The sequence below is a fragment of the Mixophyes fleayi genome, chromosome 1 (genome assembly GCF_038048845.1).
Source record: "Mixophyes fleayi isolate aMixFle1 chromosome 1, aMixFle1.hap1, whole genome shotgun sequence".
Lineage (NCBI taxonomy): Eukaryota > Metazoa > Chordata > Amphibia > Anura > Limnodynastidae > Mixophyes > Mixophyes fleayi.
The window spans coordinates 30,742,220-30,759,580 of record NC_134402.1 but is presented as its reverse complement, the minus strand read 5'-3'; positions in this window follow the sequence as shown (position 1 = coordinate 30,759,580).

The window sequence follows — 17,361 nt, the reverse complement described above, 5'->3', positions numbered from 1 at the left end:
GGAAGGTAGGGGGCGGCTGCTGCGCCCCCTCGGGCTTGCGCCCTGGGCGACGGCACCGCCCGCACCACCCTAGTTACGGCTCTGTATGCAGACAGACAGAACAGACTGCAGGATACGCACAATATAAGGTCATATCAGAACACATACAAAAACAAAATCTACTATAAAATAAATGAACAACACATTACAGTATAGTCATTAATAAAAATATGGATTGTTAAAAATATTATAACATTTTTATTTTTTACATTAGAGATGTTCACTGACCCCCGTGTTTTGGATTTGGTTTTGGAGCTGGATTAACTTCGTGTTTTGGTAAAACCGCCCTCGTGTGTTTTGGTCTTTGTTTTTGGTTCTGGATTTTTTTCTAAAATCCCAATTGTTTTTTTCGCTAAAATCCACATAATTTGGCTTTTATTTATCCCCACATTATTATTAACCTTAATAACATTAATTTCCAATCATTACCAGTCAATTTTTGTCAAGTGACAAGAACACTGCTACCCCTTCTGTTTCTGTATGAGCAATGGCACTGAGCAATGTCACTGGAGAATGAAGAGTGACAAGAACACTGCTACCTCTGTTTCTGTTTGAGTAATGGTACTGAGCAATGTCACTGGAGACTGGAGAGCGACAAGAATCCTGCTTCCCCTGTTTCTGTGTGAGTAATGGTACTGAGCAATGTCACTGGAGACTGGAGAGCGACAAGAACACTGCTTCCCCTGTTTCTGTGTGAGCAATGGCACTGAGCAATGTCACTGGAGACTGGAGAGTGACAAGAACACTGCTTCCCCTGTTTCTGTGTGAGTAATGGTACTGAGCAATGTCACTGGAGACTGGAGAGCGACAAGAACACTGCTTCCTCTGTTTCTGTGTGAGCAATGGCACTGAGCAATGTCACTGGAGACTGGAGAGTGACAAGAACACTGCTACCCCTGCGAACCTACTCAGATCCCCTAAGTTCGGGTGGGCTCGGTTTTCAGAAAACCGAGCCCGGGCATCTCTAGTTCTTATGGTCTATATTACTGGCATACAATTGTTCTGTGCTGGCTAGGGCATGCATACGTGTAGTTTTTAATATAAAGATGATGCATCAAGTTAGGCATCACGATCAGTAGGCGCTTACACCTGTCTGTAACTGGTGCAAATGATACCGCTGAAACCAGGCATATATACGAGAAACACAGGACTTGAATCTACCGCATGTGTGTTACTGTACATTGCATACTTACATCTGCCCTTCCTACCCCTGTTCTGTCCTTCAAGTCATTTGCCTTTGGAAATGAATTGCAGGCCATTGCGTTCATTGGAGTAAGGTCCAGATTCACAGTTGTGGTAAAACGCCTTTACAGAACCCTACGTTACAACGTCCCTTCCTACTCCCAACCCGCCTCTCCAGACATACCTGGGCGTAAGAGCCACTATCACGCAAATCTGCATAAGCGCTTAATGTATGAGGTCACTCTTCTGGACATGCTCATAGCAATTTCCCACAAGATACGCTACTCAAACGGGCCTAGTACACACTCTGCATCAGCGTCAATGTGTCTAGATTACTAACTTGCCCTCTAATGCTAAAGTTCAACTGCATGGAAGGTTTGGCACCTGTGGAAACAGTTTAACATACCTAAGGACAAATTATGTGTAATGCATTTAAATGGCTAATCTGGAAAACAATTAGAAAATGCACTCTGCTCTTGTTGGAGGCCAAACAACAAGCGTCGCGTAACACAGCCAACAAATCGTTCCTTTGAGCTACTTTTCGAGTAAACAAGAGGAAGTCAATGGTATAAAAACAGAGGAAACCGCAACAGATGATTTTAATTATGTGAAATGATGTTGTCTAGATGAGGCATCATCATGCAATTTTTTTTTTCAACTACAAGGAATTCCATTCATTATTTTTACACAAAGAGCAACAGTCTCTGAATGGAAACGTTTTAGCGGAACGTTCAGTTTGTAAATAGTTACAAATAGGAAGTGTCTACATTGAAAGAACTTGTAAGCATTATTTGTCATGTCAGATAAAATCATTAACTCATGCAAATGCTATTACATGAAAAGCAGTTCTCTGTCTCTCGTGTAGCTATATTTACAATGAACTGTAAAGGAAATATAGTTTAAAAAATATTTTATTTACATTTTTTGGGGGTTGGGGGGTGATCAAAAATAATATATGTTACAGATGGATCTCAGGCTAGGTAAAGGGGGGGGGGTGAGTTTCAGAGGGGTCATTTTGGATTGCTGACCCATAACCGGTTTACAAATATACCCGAAAGATGACCATTTTTAAAATTCACTCTTAATCTCAGGAATAGGTTTTTGGTTATTTATTTAGCACCTACACATTACAAAGAGCTATACAGAGAGTGTGTTATCCTTTACATCAGACCCTATCCCAGAGGAGCTTGCAATCTATATTACACATCACATGAACACACTGGTTCATTTTGGCAGAAGAAAATTAACCTACAAGTATGCCCTCTAGTAGAGGGTACTTATAAGGACATGTGTTAGAAATGTGCAAAACAATAGCCAACATTTTGGGTTAGATTTCAGGTGTATTTTGCCAAAGCAAAGGCAAGATGCGCAGTGTCTACCCTCTCTCGATCTATTTGTACATGAAATGTTTAGGCGGGCACCTAAAACACTGAATGAGCGACAAAATGGCTCCAGCGGCACCCGCACACTGAGCGTTGGCCATTGACTTGGTAAAGCAGCAGCCAGCAGATTCTTAGCTGTGACGGTGCCAGCTGATGTGCCAGTGTGAGGAGCTGAAGATGTGGGGGCAGAGTGTAGAAGCCCGGAGGAGAACTGACTGCCGTGCCCTCGTAGCTTCTGCCAACCCTGTGCACTGGACAATATACATTCATACACATGATAAGTATACACCATACCTCATAGTGAAAGGGATTAATATAAAACACTCTATAAATATAAAATATCATACTTATCTACTCTGCCAGAATGCGGGAGGCTCTGGAATTTCAGGGTGTCCTGGGCAGATTATGGGATTCAATGTGAGTCGTGCCAACATTGCCAAGCCGCACATGGGCTTGAATTGTGGTTTGGAGCACCAGGGATGGGCCGTGATGCTGCAAAATGCACTTGTCCATTAGGACCTCTACATATAATTTAGAGGAACCAGTTCCTTATAATTGACATGATCATGATCTTCCATATTTTATCGTGCTGACATTCCCCAAGAAGACCCATTTGCCAATATTTAAGAAACGTATTGCACAGGAAAGGGTTTCTGTAACCCATCGCAAACAAATGCTTGTTTTCATTTTAGAATCTTGTACTTTGGGTTGTGGTACATTTTCTTTACTTTTCACAAATGTCCCTGGTGAAGTACAACATACAAGTAATCTGTCAGCTAATCCATCAAGCTGTCTATCATGATGGAATTATTACTATTAAATAACCTTCCAAAAAGTGGATGTGTTGCCCATAGCAACCAATCAGATTCTAGCTACCATGTTCTAGAACAGTGTTGGCTAACCTGTGACACTCCAGGTGTTGTGAAACTACAAGTCCCAGTATACCCTTCCAGCAATAAGCTGCTATATATTGGCAAAGCATGCTGGGACTTGTAGTTTCACAAGCACCTGGAGTGTCACAGGTTAGCCAACACTGTTCTAGAATGTACTAGGTAAATGATTGCTAGAATCTGATCCCCGCTTCTCCTTTTTAGAAGGTTTTATAAATCTGGCTCTAAGGGGCATATTCAATTGTCGTCGGAAATTGCGGTAGTTTTCTAGCTGGATTTCAGCTCGCAGCTCCCTGAGCCGCGAGCTGAAATCCGGCTAGCTATTACCGTAATAACGGTAGTAGTTTTAACGCGGCGGGGAATCTGGACAATTGAATATGCCCCAAAGTGCTCAAGTAGATCAGCTAAACATTTGCATACAACTAAATAAAAACAAATAATATTTTGTTGATTTATCTGTCGATTTACACTGAAAAGCTTCGACATACCGTAAGCTAACCTCTGGGACCTGTAGGAAATAATAGACATTCCATAATTCCCACAGAGAGCGCAAAATAAGCATGCCGTCGGGCGGCCTAATGAGGACGTCAGCTTGCTTAACGATAGAAAGATTAACATTTTATTACTGGCCCTGTGAAGTTCCTGTGGTGATAGGCTCATAATTATGCACATTCGTTCAGCTGAATCAATTTTTCACGATCAGTCAACGCAGAAAATAAAAAAAACATAATAATGAAGGGATAATTTGCTCACACTGTGGTTTTATAACCCAATCTGCTAATCTCTTTACTGCATGTGGGACATCGGTCCATGCTGCACGTTAATGTGTTTATAGTGTACATGAAATCTGTATATACAACACAGTTTACTCTTTTCAAGCTGTGTTGACATTGAGAGGTGGTTGCCTAAATCCCGTCAGCAAATAGAGGTGAAGATATATGTCTTGTATACATTAAAGTACAATAGTGTGCCACGTTGCAGAGACCAACAAGTATATAAAATACAGGATTCATGGATGTGTCTAATGTATATTTGTATTTATGTGACACAAAGGAAGGAAACAGATTGCTGAAACGGGACTGAATCACAGTCCCAAACCATGACATAAATATTGTTGGGTGTTTAAATGTAAAACTTGAAGCAAGGTCATAAAACACATGTTAAAAGACATTTACAACAACTTTGGATATATGTTTGGCTAAAAGTAAGTTACTCATGTTTCTGTTGTTTTATATGGAATTCTATGACTTAAGGTGAATGGAGCCTGTCCATCTTCATTGCCATTTTAGTTTTTTACTCTCCAAGCGCCACACCGGACCTTCTTAATGCCACCGCTTTAGCCAGTACTATCCTCAGACTAGCACGGCCACTTCCATCCAACACCTCATTGACTTCAGAGCGATAGGGGAGATTCAAATCAGCAGGATGTGTCTCCGGAACAGTCTGCAAAGACACATCCACACAATGTTGAGATGAACCTACTGGTTACTGGTGTGTGGTGAAATTAATGGTGTGTGGGGAACCTTCTATTCTCAAGTTGCGCGCATAGGATAGCTGCCAGGGTTGGTGCGCAAGGTATTATAGGGGTGTCAATGCAGTTGGGGTAGGGACAGCTTATGTAGGGAGATTATACTTTGTTTGCAGGAAGTGGTTGGTGAACATAAACATTGGAAGGTAGGTAGCCGGAACCAAGGGATTTGTCGTGGTGAATCAGCATTTAATAAGTATAGTCCGGCAAGAGATGTTCTTGGTGGTGCACTCACCATGCGGGACTGTCCTCCCTGTATTCCCTCCTCACCTACAGCAAAACAAGTGCCCGGCATAAGAGTCAAGGGTCTCCCTCACCGGTGGCTGTCGGGTACACAAACATTTAGTCTCCTCCCCTTTCGTTGGTCGCCTCACACACCCCCTCTTTACACATATGCCCCATCAGCAAATGTACCTAAATATATGCCCCTCTTTCCACCCCTTTTTTTAAATTTCTGTACTCTTGATCTCGAAAAGTAAATCTCGGACCTGCGCCGCTCCGCAAAATTAGGCACACTGGTGCACCTACTCTTTACTTTGTACACATAAAGCTCAGCCTAGCAAGCAATAAGCTGTAGTCACAGAATGGCAGGGCATGCTGGGATCTGTAGTTTCTAAACAGCTAGAGAGACCCAAATTACCCAGATGCTCACCTCTTACTGTAAAGAGAGCAAGCCAGGTTCGGACTGGCCCGCCGGGGGACCGGGCTATCCACCTGATAGCTCTCCTCTTCATTGGTGGGGGGAGCCGTAAACTTGGAAAAAAAAAAGAGAATACTCACGTGACCGTGGCGCTGCCCGACTCCTCTTTGCTCCGTTTGCACTGAATGTCGGGCGTGACATCATCACTCCCGACGTTCAGTGAGGAGCACTGCAGAGAGGAGTCGGGAAGAAGACAGAAGAGAAGAGAAGAAGAGAAAAAATGAAGCCGATAGAAAAGGTAAGTGAAGGAACAGAAGCAAGGGGAGAGCAGAGTGAAGGGGGAGCACAGCAGAGAGTGAAGGGGGAGCATGGCAGAGAGTGAAGGGGGAGCATGGCAGAGAGTGAAGGGGGAGCATGGCAGAGAGTGAAGGGGGAGCATGGCAGAGAGTGAAGGGGGAGCACTGCAGAGAGTGAAGGGGGAGCACGGCAGAGAGTGAAGGGGGAGCACTGCAGAGAGTGAAGGGGGAGCACGGCAGAGAGTGAAGGGGGAGCACGGCAGAGAGTGAAGGGGGAGCACGGCAGAGAGTGAAGGGGGAGCACGGCAGAGAGTGAAAGGGGAGCACTGCAGAGAGTGAAGGGAGAGCACAGCAGAGAGTGAAGGGGGAGCATGGCAGAGAGTGAAGGGGGAGCATGGCAGAGAGTGAAGGGGGAGCATGGCAGAGAGTGAAGGGGGAGCACTGCAGAGAGTGAAGGGGGAGCACGGCAGAGAGTGAAGGGGGAGCACGGCAGAGAGTGAAGGGGGAGCACGGCAGAGAGTGAAGGGGGAGCACGGCAGAGAGTGAAGGGGGAGCACGGCAGAGAGTGAAAGGGGAGCACTGCAGAGAGTGAAGGGGGAGCACTGCAGAGAGTGAAGGGGGAGCACGGCAGAGAGTGAAGGGGGAGCACGGCAGAGAGTGAAGGGGGAGCACGGCAGAGAGTGAAGGGGGAGCACGGCAGAGAGTGAAAGGGGAGCACTGCAGAGAGTGAAGGGGGAGCACTGCAGAGAGTGAAGAGGGAGCACGGCAGAGAGTGAAGGGGGAGCATGGCAGTGAGTGAAGGGGGAGCACGGCAGAGAGTGAAGGGGGAGCACGGCAGAGAGTGAAGGGGGAGCATGGCAGAGAGTGAAGGGGGAGCATGGCAGAGAGTGAAGGGGGATCACTGCAGAGAGTGAAGGGGGAGCACGGCAGAGAGTGAAGGGGGAGCACTGCAGAGAGTGAAGGGGGAGCACTGCAGAGAGTGAAGGGGGAGCACTGCAGAGAGTGAAGGGGGAGCACGGCAGAGAGTGAAGGGGGAGCACGGCAGAGAGTGAAGGGGGAGCACGGCAGAGAGTGAAGGGGGATCACTGCAGAGAGTGAAGGGGGAGCACGGCAGAGAGTGAAGGGGGAGCACGGCAGAGAGTGAAGGGGGAGCACTGCAGAGAGTGAAGGGGGAGCACTGCAGAGAGTGAAGGGGGAGCACGGCAGAGAGTGAAGGGGGAGCACGGCAGAGAGTGAAGGGGGAGCATGGCAGAGAGTGAAGGGGGAGCACGGCAGAGAGTGAAGGGGGAGCACGGCAGAGAGTGAAGGGGGAGCACGGCAGAGAGTGAAGGGGAGGGGCAGGTCAAGACTGTGTACTCTTTATATACACACTGCATTATTTATATACTACACTATGATGCTAGCAGTCTGTCATGGGCTGACCGCTCCCCCTCTAGTGTCTGGTCTCGCCTCTATGATAGCTGGCCACACCCCCTCTGGTGGGCCCCTAGCGTTGGAGTCCGACACTGGAGCAAGCCCTTCCACAAATCAGTAATTACTGCTTGACCTGGAAGAGATACCACACCAATTCTAAAACATTAATATGTCGCTCTGTGACACCTGGATAAATAATCTCCCCACATAACGCCTCCAGAGGAAAAAATGCATTGAAAAAGGAGAAAACAGCATTCCCTATGTGACCTCACTGGAACGGGTCAAACCATTCAAGTAAGGCACAAAAGGGTATTTAGTCGTAGATGTTGTACTTCCCAGGTCACCCAGGAGATAAGCAGTATAGTGCATCTGTTGTCACAACCTTAATTAAAAGCATATCATTGAAGACCACCATCGGCAAACCAGCAGGATTCACACAGAAAAAGATGTGTGAGGCCACAAAATGGCATTTGCGCTGCCGGGCCACAATATTGGAAGCTGCCCTTAATTTAACAATTTTCTAAGGGGAAACTATACCAGAAAAGTTAGATAAGACTTACACCTGCATTTCCAATTTCTGATATGTGCCATAATCATAATACTAAGGCAAAGTGCATAATGCATTTGGCCAAGGTTTAAAATAAAAACAACACAACAACAACATAGCCTGGAACTAGATGCATAGATAATTATGGCATACACTCTTTGGAACTAATATTGAACCAAGTTTTCTGTCTCTTTAAAAATAGAGAGCAATATTTATTTTTAAATACCATGAAATCTTTGGTTATTTTTACTTGCTTGTAGATGTGGTAAACCTTGAAGGTGGTCTGTCGCCCAGTGGTGGAACTACCACTGGTGCCACAGGTGTGGTGCACCGGGACCCTTGGAGATAATGTGGCCCACTACATGGCAGATGAAGAGGGTCAGTGACCCCGTTCCATCTTCCCCACCTCCCGGCACCAGGGCCCACAGCTCTCAAGTTCCGCCTCTGCCGTCACCTACACAAAATGGAGGCAGCCACGTTATGGGACTGAACCAATGTGCAGCCTGTCACTTGACAAGGAGTTAGTGACTGTACTGAGGCGTGGGGCACAACACGACAAGGTGTGGTGACTAGGTCCTATTGCTTTAGTAGGCTACATTGTAATGAATACTAGCAACAAAATGGCCGCCTACACCGTGTGCAGGGGATGGGTCAAATTTTATCATAAAAGTAATAAAACTGGATTGGTAATATCGGTATTAGAATAATCAAATTAGTAAATCTCTGTACAAGAAAAAGTTTTCTGTCCTGCGACCGACTACGTTTTATATAAATGATTGAGTAAGAATTGCTACCGTAAATAAAATGTAAATTACATTAGTACATTGTAGAGCACAATAATAGAATGAGCTCAGAACATTTATGGTATTATTATTATTACTATTATTATTATTACTATTATTATTATTATATTTTATTTTTATTTATTTTTTTCATATTATAGTTGTTTTATATATATCACTTACTTTTCCACTTTAATGTTTTTTTTCCTTCAGTGTTGCTAAGAGTTAATTTCAAAGGAAAGGGAAAATACTTTACACTCTTACGGTTAGAAATATATGTTTATTAATTATTCTGAAATTCACAAATTTAAAAAACAACAAAAAACTGTTAAACGATTTGAAAGAAAAAATGTCAAACTATAGATAGCTCAACGGAGAGTGCGCTTATAGTAATTAAAAAAGGATTGTGTGAAAAAAAAAAAATATGTGATTTAATTTTTAATTAACATTGAATTACAAAAATATAATCATAATCTCCATCGCAACTACTTCAAAGAGTATCGGCATTCCCATACTGCCATCTGTTCCCTCTACCGACGGGTTATTGCCAGCGAGACACGAGTCTGGTGGGATGAACAACTTATGTCAAACTATGTCAAATGTTCTTGATTCTCCTCCTTAAGGCTCCAGAAATCAGACTGGACATCCCGGAACAGCTGATCGTAGATGGATAGGATTGTATGTTTTATTGACCAAACACATAGGTAATAAAACGTTTCATTGAGGTGCATCATTTGTTTAATCCTTTATTCTGAATTCTTGGCCAAGTGAGGATTCCAACACTGCAGCTTGTGAAGTCAATTTGATTAATTATATATATAATTGAATATTCTTGATTGAATCAGGGCCAGATTTACAGTAAAGCACTGTAGGCCAATACCTAGGGGCTTCAGAGGCTGAGTAGAGTTTTTCTCCTCCAGCAAATGTCAAGATTTCTTTTATTTGTTTTTAAAGGGAATGATTAACTGATATGGGTTTATCTGAGGTGGGAAAATGTTCTGTTAACAGTAGAGTCTAACACAGGACACATGATTTAAGGGAGGGTGATATGAAATGCATATGCCGTGTAGATGTTAGTATGGGTTGGACATTTTGACTGTCAACTTTTCATGTACACCCTGTTAGTTTAGCAGGAGAATCAGTGAAACTGAATAGATGACTGCTTAGCCGAAATAAAAATCCAAAGGGTTTATCTATTATTTAGCAGGCCAATTCCAAATACGGGTTTATCTTCTAAAAAAAACCAATAAAAACAGCCGTTCAACAATCTCATTAAGGAGAAAAAAACAATTAAAAGATAGAGTAGTATATCAATGAGTCATAAAGAACTAATATACAGATTAAACGTTGCTGAATAAAAAAGAAGATGTGCTTATCTGTATATTGATTTCCACATGCAATGGTCAGCAATCTCAAATGGACATATAGTGCATACCGGAGAAACGCAGATACCTTTAATCTGTATATTTATAACTCACAGTTTTTATATAGGATAATACATCCTTTACTGTAAAATATCGGTATATTAGACATCACAGAGGAGTTCCATAACCATATACATGTATATATGGTTATAAGGGTCATTCAGATTTCACAGTAAGTGTGCAATATTACTTGTAATAAATGAGTAGTGTGTTTTCCACACATTAAAATATTTAAATGTCATAATTACCATTGCATTAAACTATGTTTCCGGTATATATCATTTTAGTTTATATATGCCAGATTCTTCATTAAGCCCCAACCCCTGATAGACAATGGCGTTAATTTGGCCATTTCCTAGCAAGGGGCGGGGCCATTGTAACGCAAAGTCGGCAAGTATGTGATGATGATGATAGACGCATATGCATTCCAGAACATGTGTTTGCAATTAAGAGTGACTGTAAAAATGCATTTTATGCACAGTAGACATTAATAACATCCTGCTAAATGTATTTCAGGCAAAAAAAGATATATTTTTTTAATGATTATATTACTTACAGGTGTCAATATTTTTAATATTTTTATTTTATCTGTGCATTCTGGACTTCATATAAATATATGCACAGGGCCGTCTTGTCAACTGGGCATGATGGGCCGGTCCCTGTGGGAAAGGAGGCCCCAGGCAGGGCTCTCAATGAAAAAAAAAGTCCTGCAAAAAAACCCAAAAAACTTACCTTGCGGTCACGTGGTCACGTCAGGTTACGATCCGGCTCCGGCTCCCTCTCTGGTCCCATCCTCCGTCTTGCAGTGAATGTCGGGTGTGCCATGATCATGCCCGACATTTTCATTGAGGAGTGCAGCATGGAGGAACCACATCCGCGTGGCCATCAGCCTAAACGCAGTAAAATCAAGTGGGTGATTGATTAAGTGTTTAGCCTATGGGCTGTTTCAATCTGTTAACCAATAAGACAGAGGAGGGGGGTGGTTTGGTTTTATATAGGTGAAAGTTCTCCTTCACTTCCCCCTCTCTGCTTCCGGATTCCTCCCGCCCACCCGGCAGTTATTAGGTTTGTGGATATATGGTTTCTTCTAGGTGGGAGAGCAGTGCAGTCGGTAAGTTTGCATATGGTGCTTAGGTTACCTCGTCATAGGTCACTACTCCTCCTTTTGGATTGTGTTGTCATCACGTGTGTTGGGTCCAGTGAATGGGACTCTGGGCCAGTATGTTGAATATTTTACTGGTGGTTATAAGGGGGGGTGTAGTCTTGACATTGGACAGATATTTTGCACCGGCCAATAGATAAGGTATGATCCTGGGTTGGTGGTACAATGGTCTGACCTTTCCACCGTTATTGGTTTTGTGTTTGCTGACTGCCCTGCTCTCGTCCGCCTTTCAGCCCCTTTAGTTTTAATATTAGTCATTTAATAAATATATTTCATTCCAACGTTAATCTGGTGTCCGTGTCTTTATTGGTTTTCCTTATGGTATTATGGGAAACACTAAGAACTTCCACACTGTGCATTTTAAATGCATTTTATTTATATTGCATGGAAACAATACCAAACCATTCCTGAAGCTGTACACAGTGATTATACCAGCACTGTGTGCCCAATAACTACATTTGCACTGTGCCACCAATAATTGTACCAGTTCTGTACCCTGTGATTGTAATGGCCTGTGCCCAGAGCCACTCTTTATAGGACTCTTCACAGCAATTGTGAGGGGTCCTACAGTCACACTGCAATGTGAGGGGGGGTCCTACAGTCACACAGCTATGTGAGAGGGGGGGTCCTACAGTCACACAGCAATGTGAGGGGGGGGTCCTACAGTCACACAGCAATGTGAGGGGGGGGATGGTCCTACAGTCACACAGCAATGTGAGAGGGGGGGTCCTACAGTCACACAGCTATGTGAGAGGAAAGGGTCCTACAGTCACACAGCAATGTGAGGGGGGGGTCCTACAGTCACACAGCAATGTGAGGGGGGGGATGGTCCTACAGTCACACAGCAATGTGAGAGGGGGGGTCCTACAGTCACACAGAAATGTGAGGAGGGGTGGTCCTACAGTCACACAGCAATGTGAGGTGGGGGTGGCCCTACAGTCACACAGCAATGTGAGGGTGGGGGGGTCCTACAGTCACACAGCAATGTGAGGGGGGGGGGTCCTACAGTCATACAGCAATGTGAGTGGGGTCCTACAGTCACACAGCAATGTGAGGGTGGAGGAGTTCCTACAGTCACACTGCAATGTGAGGGTAGGGGGGTCCTACAGTCACACAGCAATGTGAGGTGGGGTCCTACAGTCACACAGCAATGTGAGGTGGGGTCCTACAGTCACACAGCAATGTGAGGGTGGGGGAGTTCCTACAGTCACACAGCAATGTGAGGTGGGGGTGGCCCTACAGTCACACAGCAATGTGAGGGTGGGGGGGTCCTACAGTCACACAGCAATGTGAGGGGGTGTTCTACAGTCACACAGCAATGTGAGGGGGGTCCTACAGTCATACAGCAATGTGAGGGGGGATCCTACAGTCACATAGCAATGTGAGTGGGTGGGGGGTCCTACATTCCCACAGCAATGTGAGTGGGGGTCCTACAGTCACACTGCAATGTGAGGGTAGGGGGGTCCTACAGTCACACAGCAATGTGAGGGGGGGTCCTACAGTCACACAGCAATGTGAGGTGGGGGGGTCCTACAGTCACACAGCAATGTGGGTGGGGGGGGTCCTACAGTCACACTGCAATGTGAGTGTAGGGGGGTCCTACAGTCAAACAGCAATGTGAGGGGGGATCCTACAGTCACACAGCAATGTGAGGGGGGGGAGGTCCTACAGTCACAGAGCAATGTGAGGAGGGGGGGTCCTACAGTCACACAGCAATGTGAGGGGGGTCCTACAGTCACACAGCAATGTGAGGGTGGAGGAGTTCCTACAGTCACACTGCAATGTGAGGGTAGGGGGGTCCTACAGTCACACAGCAATGTGAGGTGGGGTCCTACAGTCACACAGCAATGTGAGGTGGGGTCCTACAGTCACACAGCAATGTGAGGGTGGGGGAGTTCCTACAGTCACACAGCAATGTGAGGGTGGGGGAGTTCCTACAGTCACACTGCAATGTGAGGGTAGGGGGGTCCTACAGTCACACAGCAATGTGAGGTGGGGTCCTACAGTCACACAGCAATGTGAGGGGGGGTCCTACAGTCACACAACAATGTGAGGGGGGGTCCTACAGTCACACAGCAATGTGAGGGGGGGTCCTACAGTCATACAGCAATGTGAGGGGGGGTCCTACAGTCACACTCAGTCAGTATTTTTGATAGTAAATTATTCATAGTTTATAATAATTTTGTTCAATAAAAAAAATATGTGGAATAATCTCTGTAGTGCAGCATTTTTTTTATGTTTAATCACTGAATTTGTTGCAGGCAACAATAAATATAAACTTAATTTTATCAATAATTTAAATTTTTATTCCTGTGAGTGGTTGTGTAGGTAGGGGCCCCAGTGCACTGCTTTGCCCGGGGGCCCGTAATGTTATTAAGATGGCCCTGCATTTGCATTGTGCGTTTCCTGCAGTGTGTTGTGCCTGCCTGCTTACAGCAAAGCAACATATAGGCAGACATTTACAAATGTCCTGGATGGGAAATCAATTTGGTAGATTATAAAATTCGGCTGAATTTTGATTCACAAAAAATATTCCTAATCAATAGCAACCACTGGAGAAGCATACCAATCACAGTGCATGGAATTAAGGAGCCAATCAGCAAGCATCTACAAATGTCACAAGTCTATAGCCGTCTAGGAGGTTTAGATCCCTTTGGGCACTCATTCCTCCTGGATTGTACTAAGGAAAATATCTAAGGATGCTCTCTGTGGGCCTGATTCATTAAGGAACTTAGGCAAGAAATTTCTTACTTAAGTCTCCTGGAGAAAATCATGTTAAAATGAAAGGTGTTATGTGGAGGGGTAGATCTTGTTACAGAAGACTTTATCCACCCCCCTTCCCCAGGTTGCCTGTTGACTTAGCACCACTGAACAGACAATGTCCTGATAAGATCCATTAATGGACTGGACCAGTGGTTCCCAAACTTTTGCAGTTCACGGCACCCTTAGAGTTTCCAAATTTTTTCAAGGCACCCCTCCAAAATAATTACTGAGCAGTCCTGTTTTAGAAGTAGTTGGGTCAAAAAAATGTAATAAGTATTTAGGTCAGGACAGAAATACTTATTTAGTTGTATGCAAAAATGCCCCCTCTACATCCAGACACACTGCCCCCTCTGCATCCAGTCACTCTGCCCCCTCTGATGCTGCCCCCTCTGTCATTGTCACACTTTCTCCCTCCTCTGTCACACTTCCCCCTCTGCCCCCTCTCACGCTGCCCCCTCTGCCCTCTGTCACCTCTCACTGCCCTCTGTCATGCTGTCCCCCTCCTCTGTCACGCTGTCCCCCTCCTCTGTCACGCTGTCCCCCTCCTCTGCCCTCTGTCCCCCTCCTCTGCCCTCTGTCACACTGCCCCCACTGCATCCAGGCACTCTGCCCCCTCTGTCACGCTGCCCCCCTCTGCAGCCCTATGTCACTCTGCTGTCCTCTGTCACTCTGCTGTCCTCTGTCACTCTGCTGTCACTCTGCTGCCTGCTGCCCCCTCTGCTTCCCTGCTATCCTCCTCTGCTGCCCCGCTGTCTTCCTTTGCTGCCCTCTGTCCTCCTCTGCTGCCCTCTGTCCTCCTCTGCTGCCCTCTGTCCTTTGTCCTCCTCTGCTGCCCTCTGTCCTCCTCTGCTGCCCTCTGTCCTCCTCTGCTTCCCTCTGTCCTCCTCTGCTGCCCTCTGTCCTCCTCTGCTGCCCTCTGTCCTCCTCTGCTTCCCTCTGTCCTCCTCTGCTGCCCGCTGTCCTCCTCTGCTGCCCGCTGTCCTCCTCTGTTGCCCGCTGTCCTCCTCCGCTGCCCGCTGTCCTCCTCCGCTGCCCGCTGTCCTCCTCTGCTGCCCGCTGTCCTCCTCCGCTGCCCGCTGTCCTCCGCTTCTCCCAGCCATAAAAAAAAGAAAGAGCACATAAACATACCAATCCGCCGGGCGCCGGGACCCAGCAGCCTCCTCTCTCCTGCAGCTGTCACTGACGTCGATATTCAGTGACAGCTGCAGGAGAGAGGAGGCTGCTGGGTCCCGGCGCCTGGTGGATTGGTAAGTTTATGTGCTCTTTCTTTTTTTTTATGACTGGCCCGCGGCACCCCTGGGAGCCGCGGCGCACAGTTTGGGAACCGCCGGACTGGACCATTTCTGACTGTAATTTGAACCCTTGCGTGGAAAATGTCCCTTTTCCTTTGGTCCAGGTCACTGGAATTTCCCAATCAGGCGCACATTATTCATACCAACTGCTGGGGTCATAAACACATGACGTGAAATAGAAACAGAACTATGCAGTACCCACATGACAATTACCCACTGGGACCATAAGCCCTTTATTACTATCTGCGAGAATGGGCTTAACCTTTATTTGCCAAAGCATAGTGCCAACCTGTCACTACAAGGACATGTATATTTGCTTGTGGACAAACCCACAAACAAACCAAGATTTAATCTAAGCATAATCTATTTCTCTGTCCCAAAAACCCCACACATTCCAACATGACTCCGGGTCCAAACAGCCCTGCCCCTCAAACATCAGTCATAAGAATTAGACATTCATTATCCAATAGGGCCCAGTACTCATTGTATTAGTAGCAATATGGCACATTAGTCTGAATGACATATATAGTCATTTTAGCCTCATTATTTTTAGGGATGAGCGCACTCGGATTTATGAAATCCGAGCCCACCCGAACGTTGCGGATCCGAGTCGGATCCGAGACAGATCCGGGTATTGGCGCCAAATTCAAAAGTGAAACTGAGGCTCTGACTCATAATCCCGTTGTCGGATCTCGCGATACTCGGATCCTATAAATTCCCCGCTAGTCGCCGCCATCTTCACTCGGGCATTGATCAGGGTAGAGGGAGGGTGTGTTAGGTGGTCCTCTGTGCTGTTTAGTTCTGTGCTGTTTAGTTCTGTGCTGTTTAGTTCTGTGCTGTTTAGTTCTGTGCTGTGCTGTGCTGTGCTGTGCTGTGTTCTGCAGTATCAGTCCAGTGGTGCTGTGTGCTGTGCTCTGTCCTTCTGAGGTCAGTGGTGCTGCTGGGTCCTGTGCTGTGTCCTGTTCAGTCCAGTGGTGCTGTGTCCTGTGCTCTGTGCTTCTAAGGGCATAGTTATTTCCCCAATATTCCCCTGTGTTTAAAAAAATAAAAAAAAGTTTTTTTAAAAAATACCAAAAACTACTTTAATATTTTTTAATTACCACAAAATTTGCACAACCAATCCTGCAGTATAAGCCCATTGGTACTGCAATATTACCAAGTTCACACATTCAGCAGTAAAAGTCCAGTGGTACTGCAATATTACAAAGTTTACACATTCTGCAGTATCAGTCCAGTGGTGCTGTGTCCTGTGCTCTGTCCTGCTGAGTTCCGTAGTGCTGCTGGGTCCTGTGCCGTGTCCTGTTCAGTCCAGTGGTGCTGTGTCCTGTGCTCTGTGCTTCTAAGGGCATAGTTATTTCCCCATTATTCCCAAGTTTTTAAAAAATAAAAAAAAAGTAAAAAAAAATAAAAAATTTAAAAAAAAAAAAAATATATAATAATTATAACCAAATTTGCAAAACCAATCCAGCATTATAAGTCCATTGGTACTGCAATATTACCAAGTTCACACATTCTGCAGTATCAGTCCAGTGGTGCTGTGTCCTGTGCTCTGTCCTGCTGAGTTCCGTAGTGCTGCTGGGTCCTGTGCCGTGTCCTGTTCAGTCCAGTGGTGCTGTGTCCTGTGCTCTGTGCTTCTAAGGGCATAGTTATTTCCCCACTATTCCCAAGTTTTTTAAAAATAAAAAAAAAGTAAAAAAAAATAAAAAATTTAAAAAAAAAAAAATATATAATAATTATAACCAAATTTGCAAAACCAATCCAGCATTATAAGTCCATTGGTACTGCAATATTACCAAGTTCACACATTCTGCAGTATCAGTCCAGTGGTGCTGTGTCCTGTGCTCTGTCCTGCTGAGTTCCGTAGTGCTGCTGGGTCCTGTGCCGTGTCCTGTTCAGTCCAGTGGTGCTGTGTCCTGTGCTCTGTGCTTCTAAGGGCATAGTTATTTCCCCACTATTCCCAAGTTTTTTAAAAATAAAAAAAAAGTGAAAAAAAAATAAAAATTTAAAAAAAAAAAAAATAT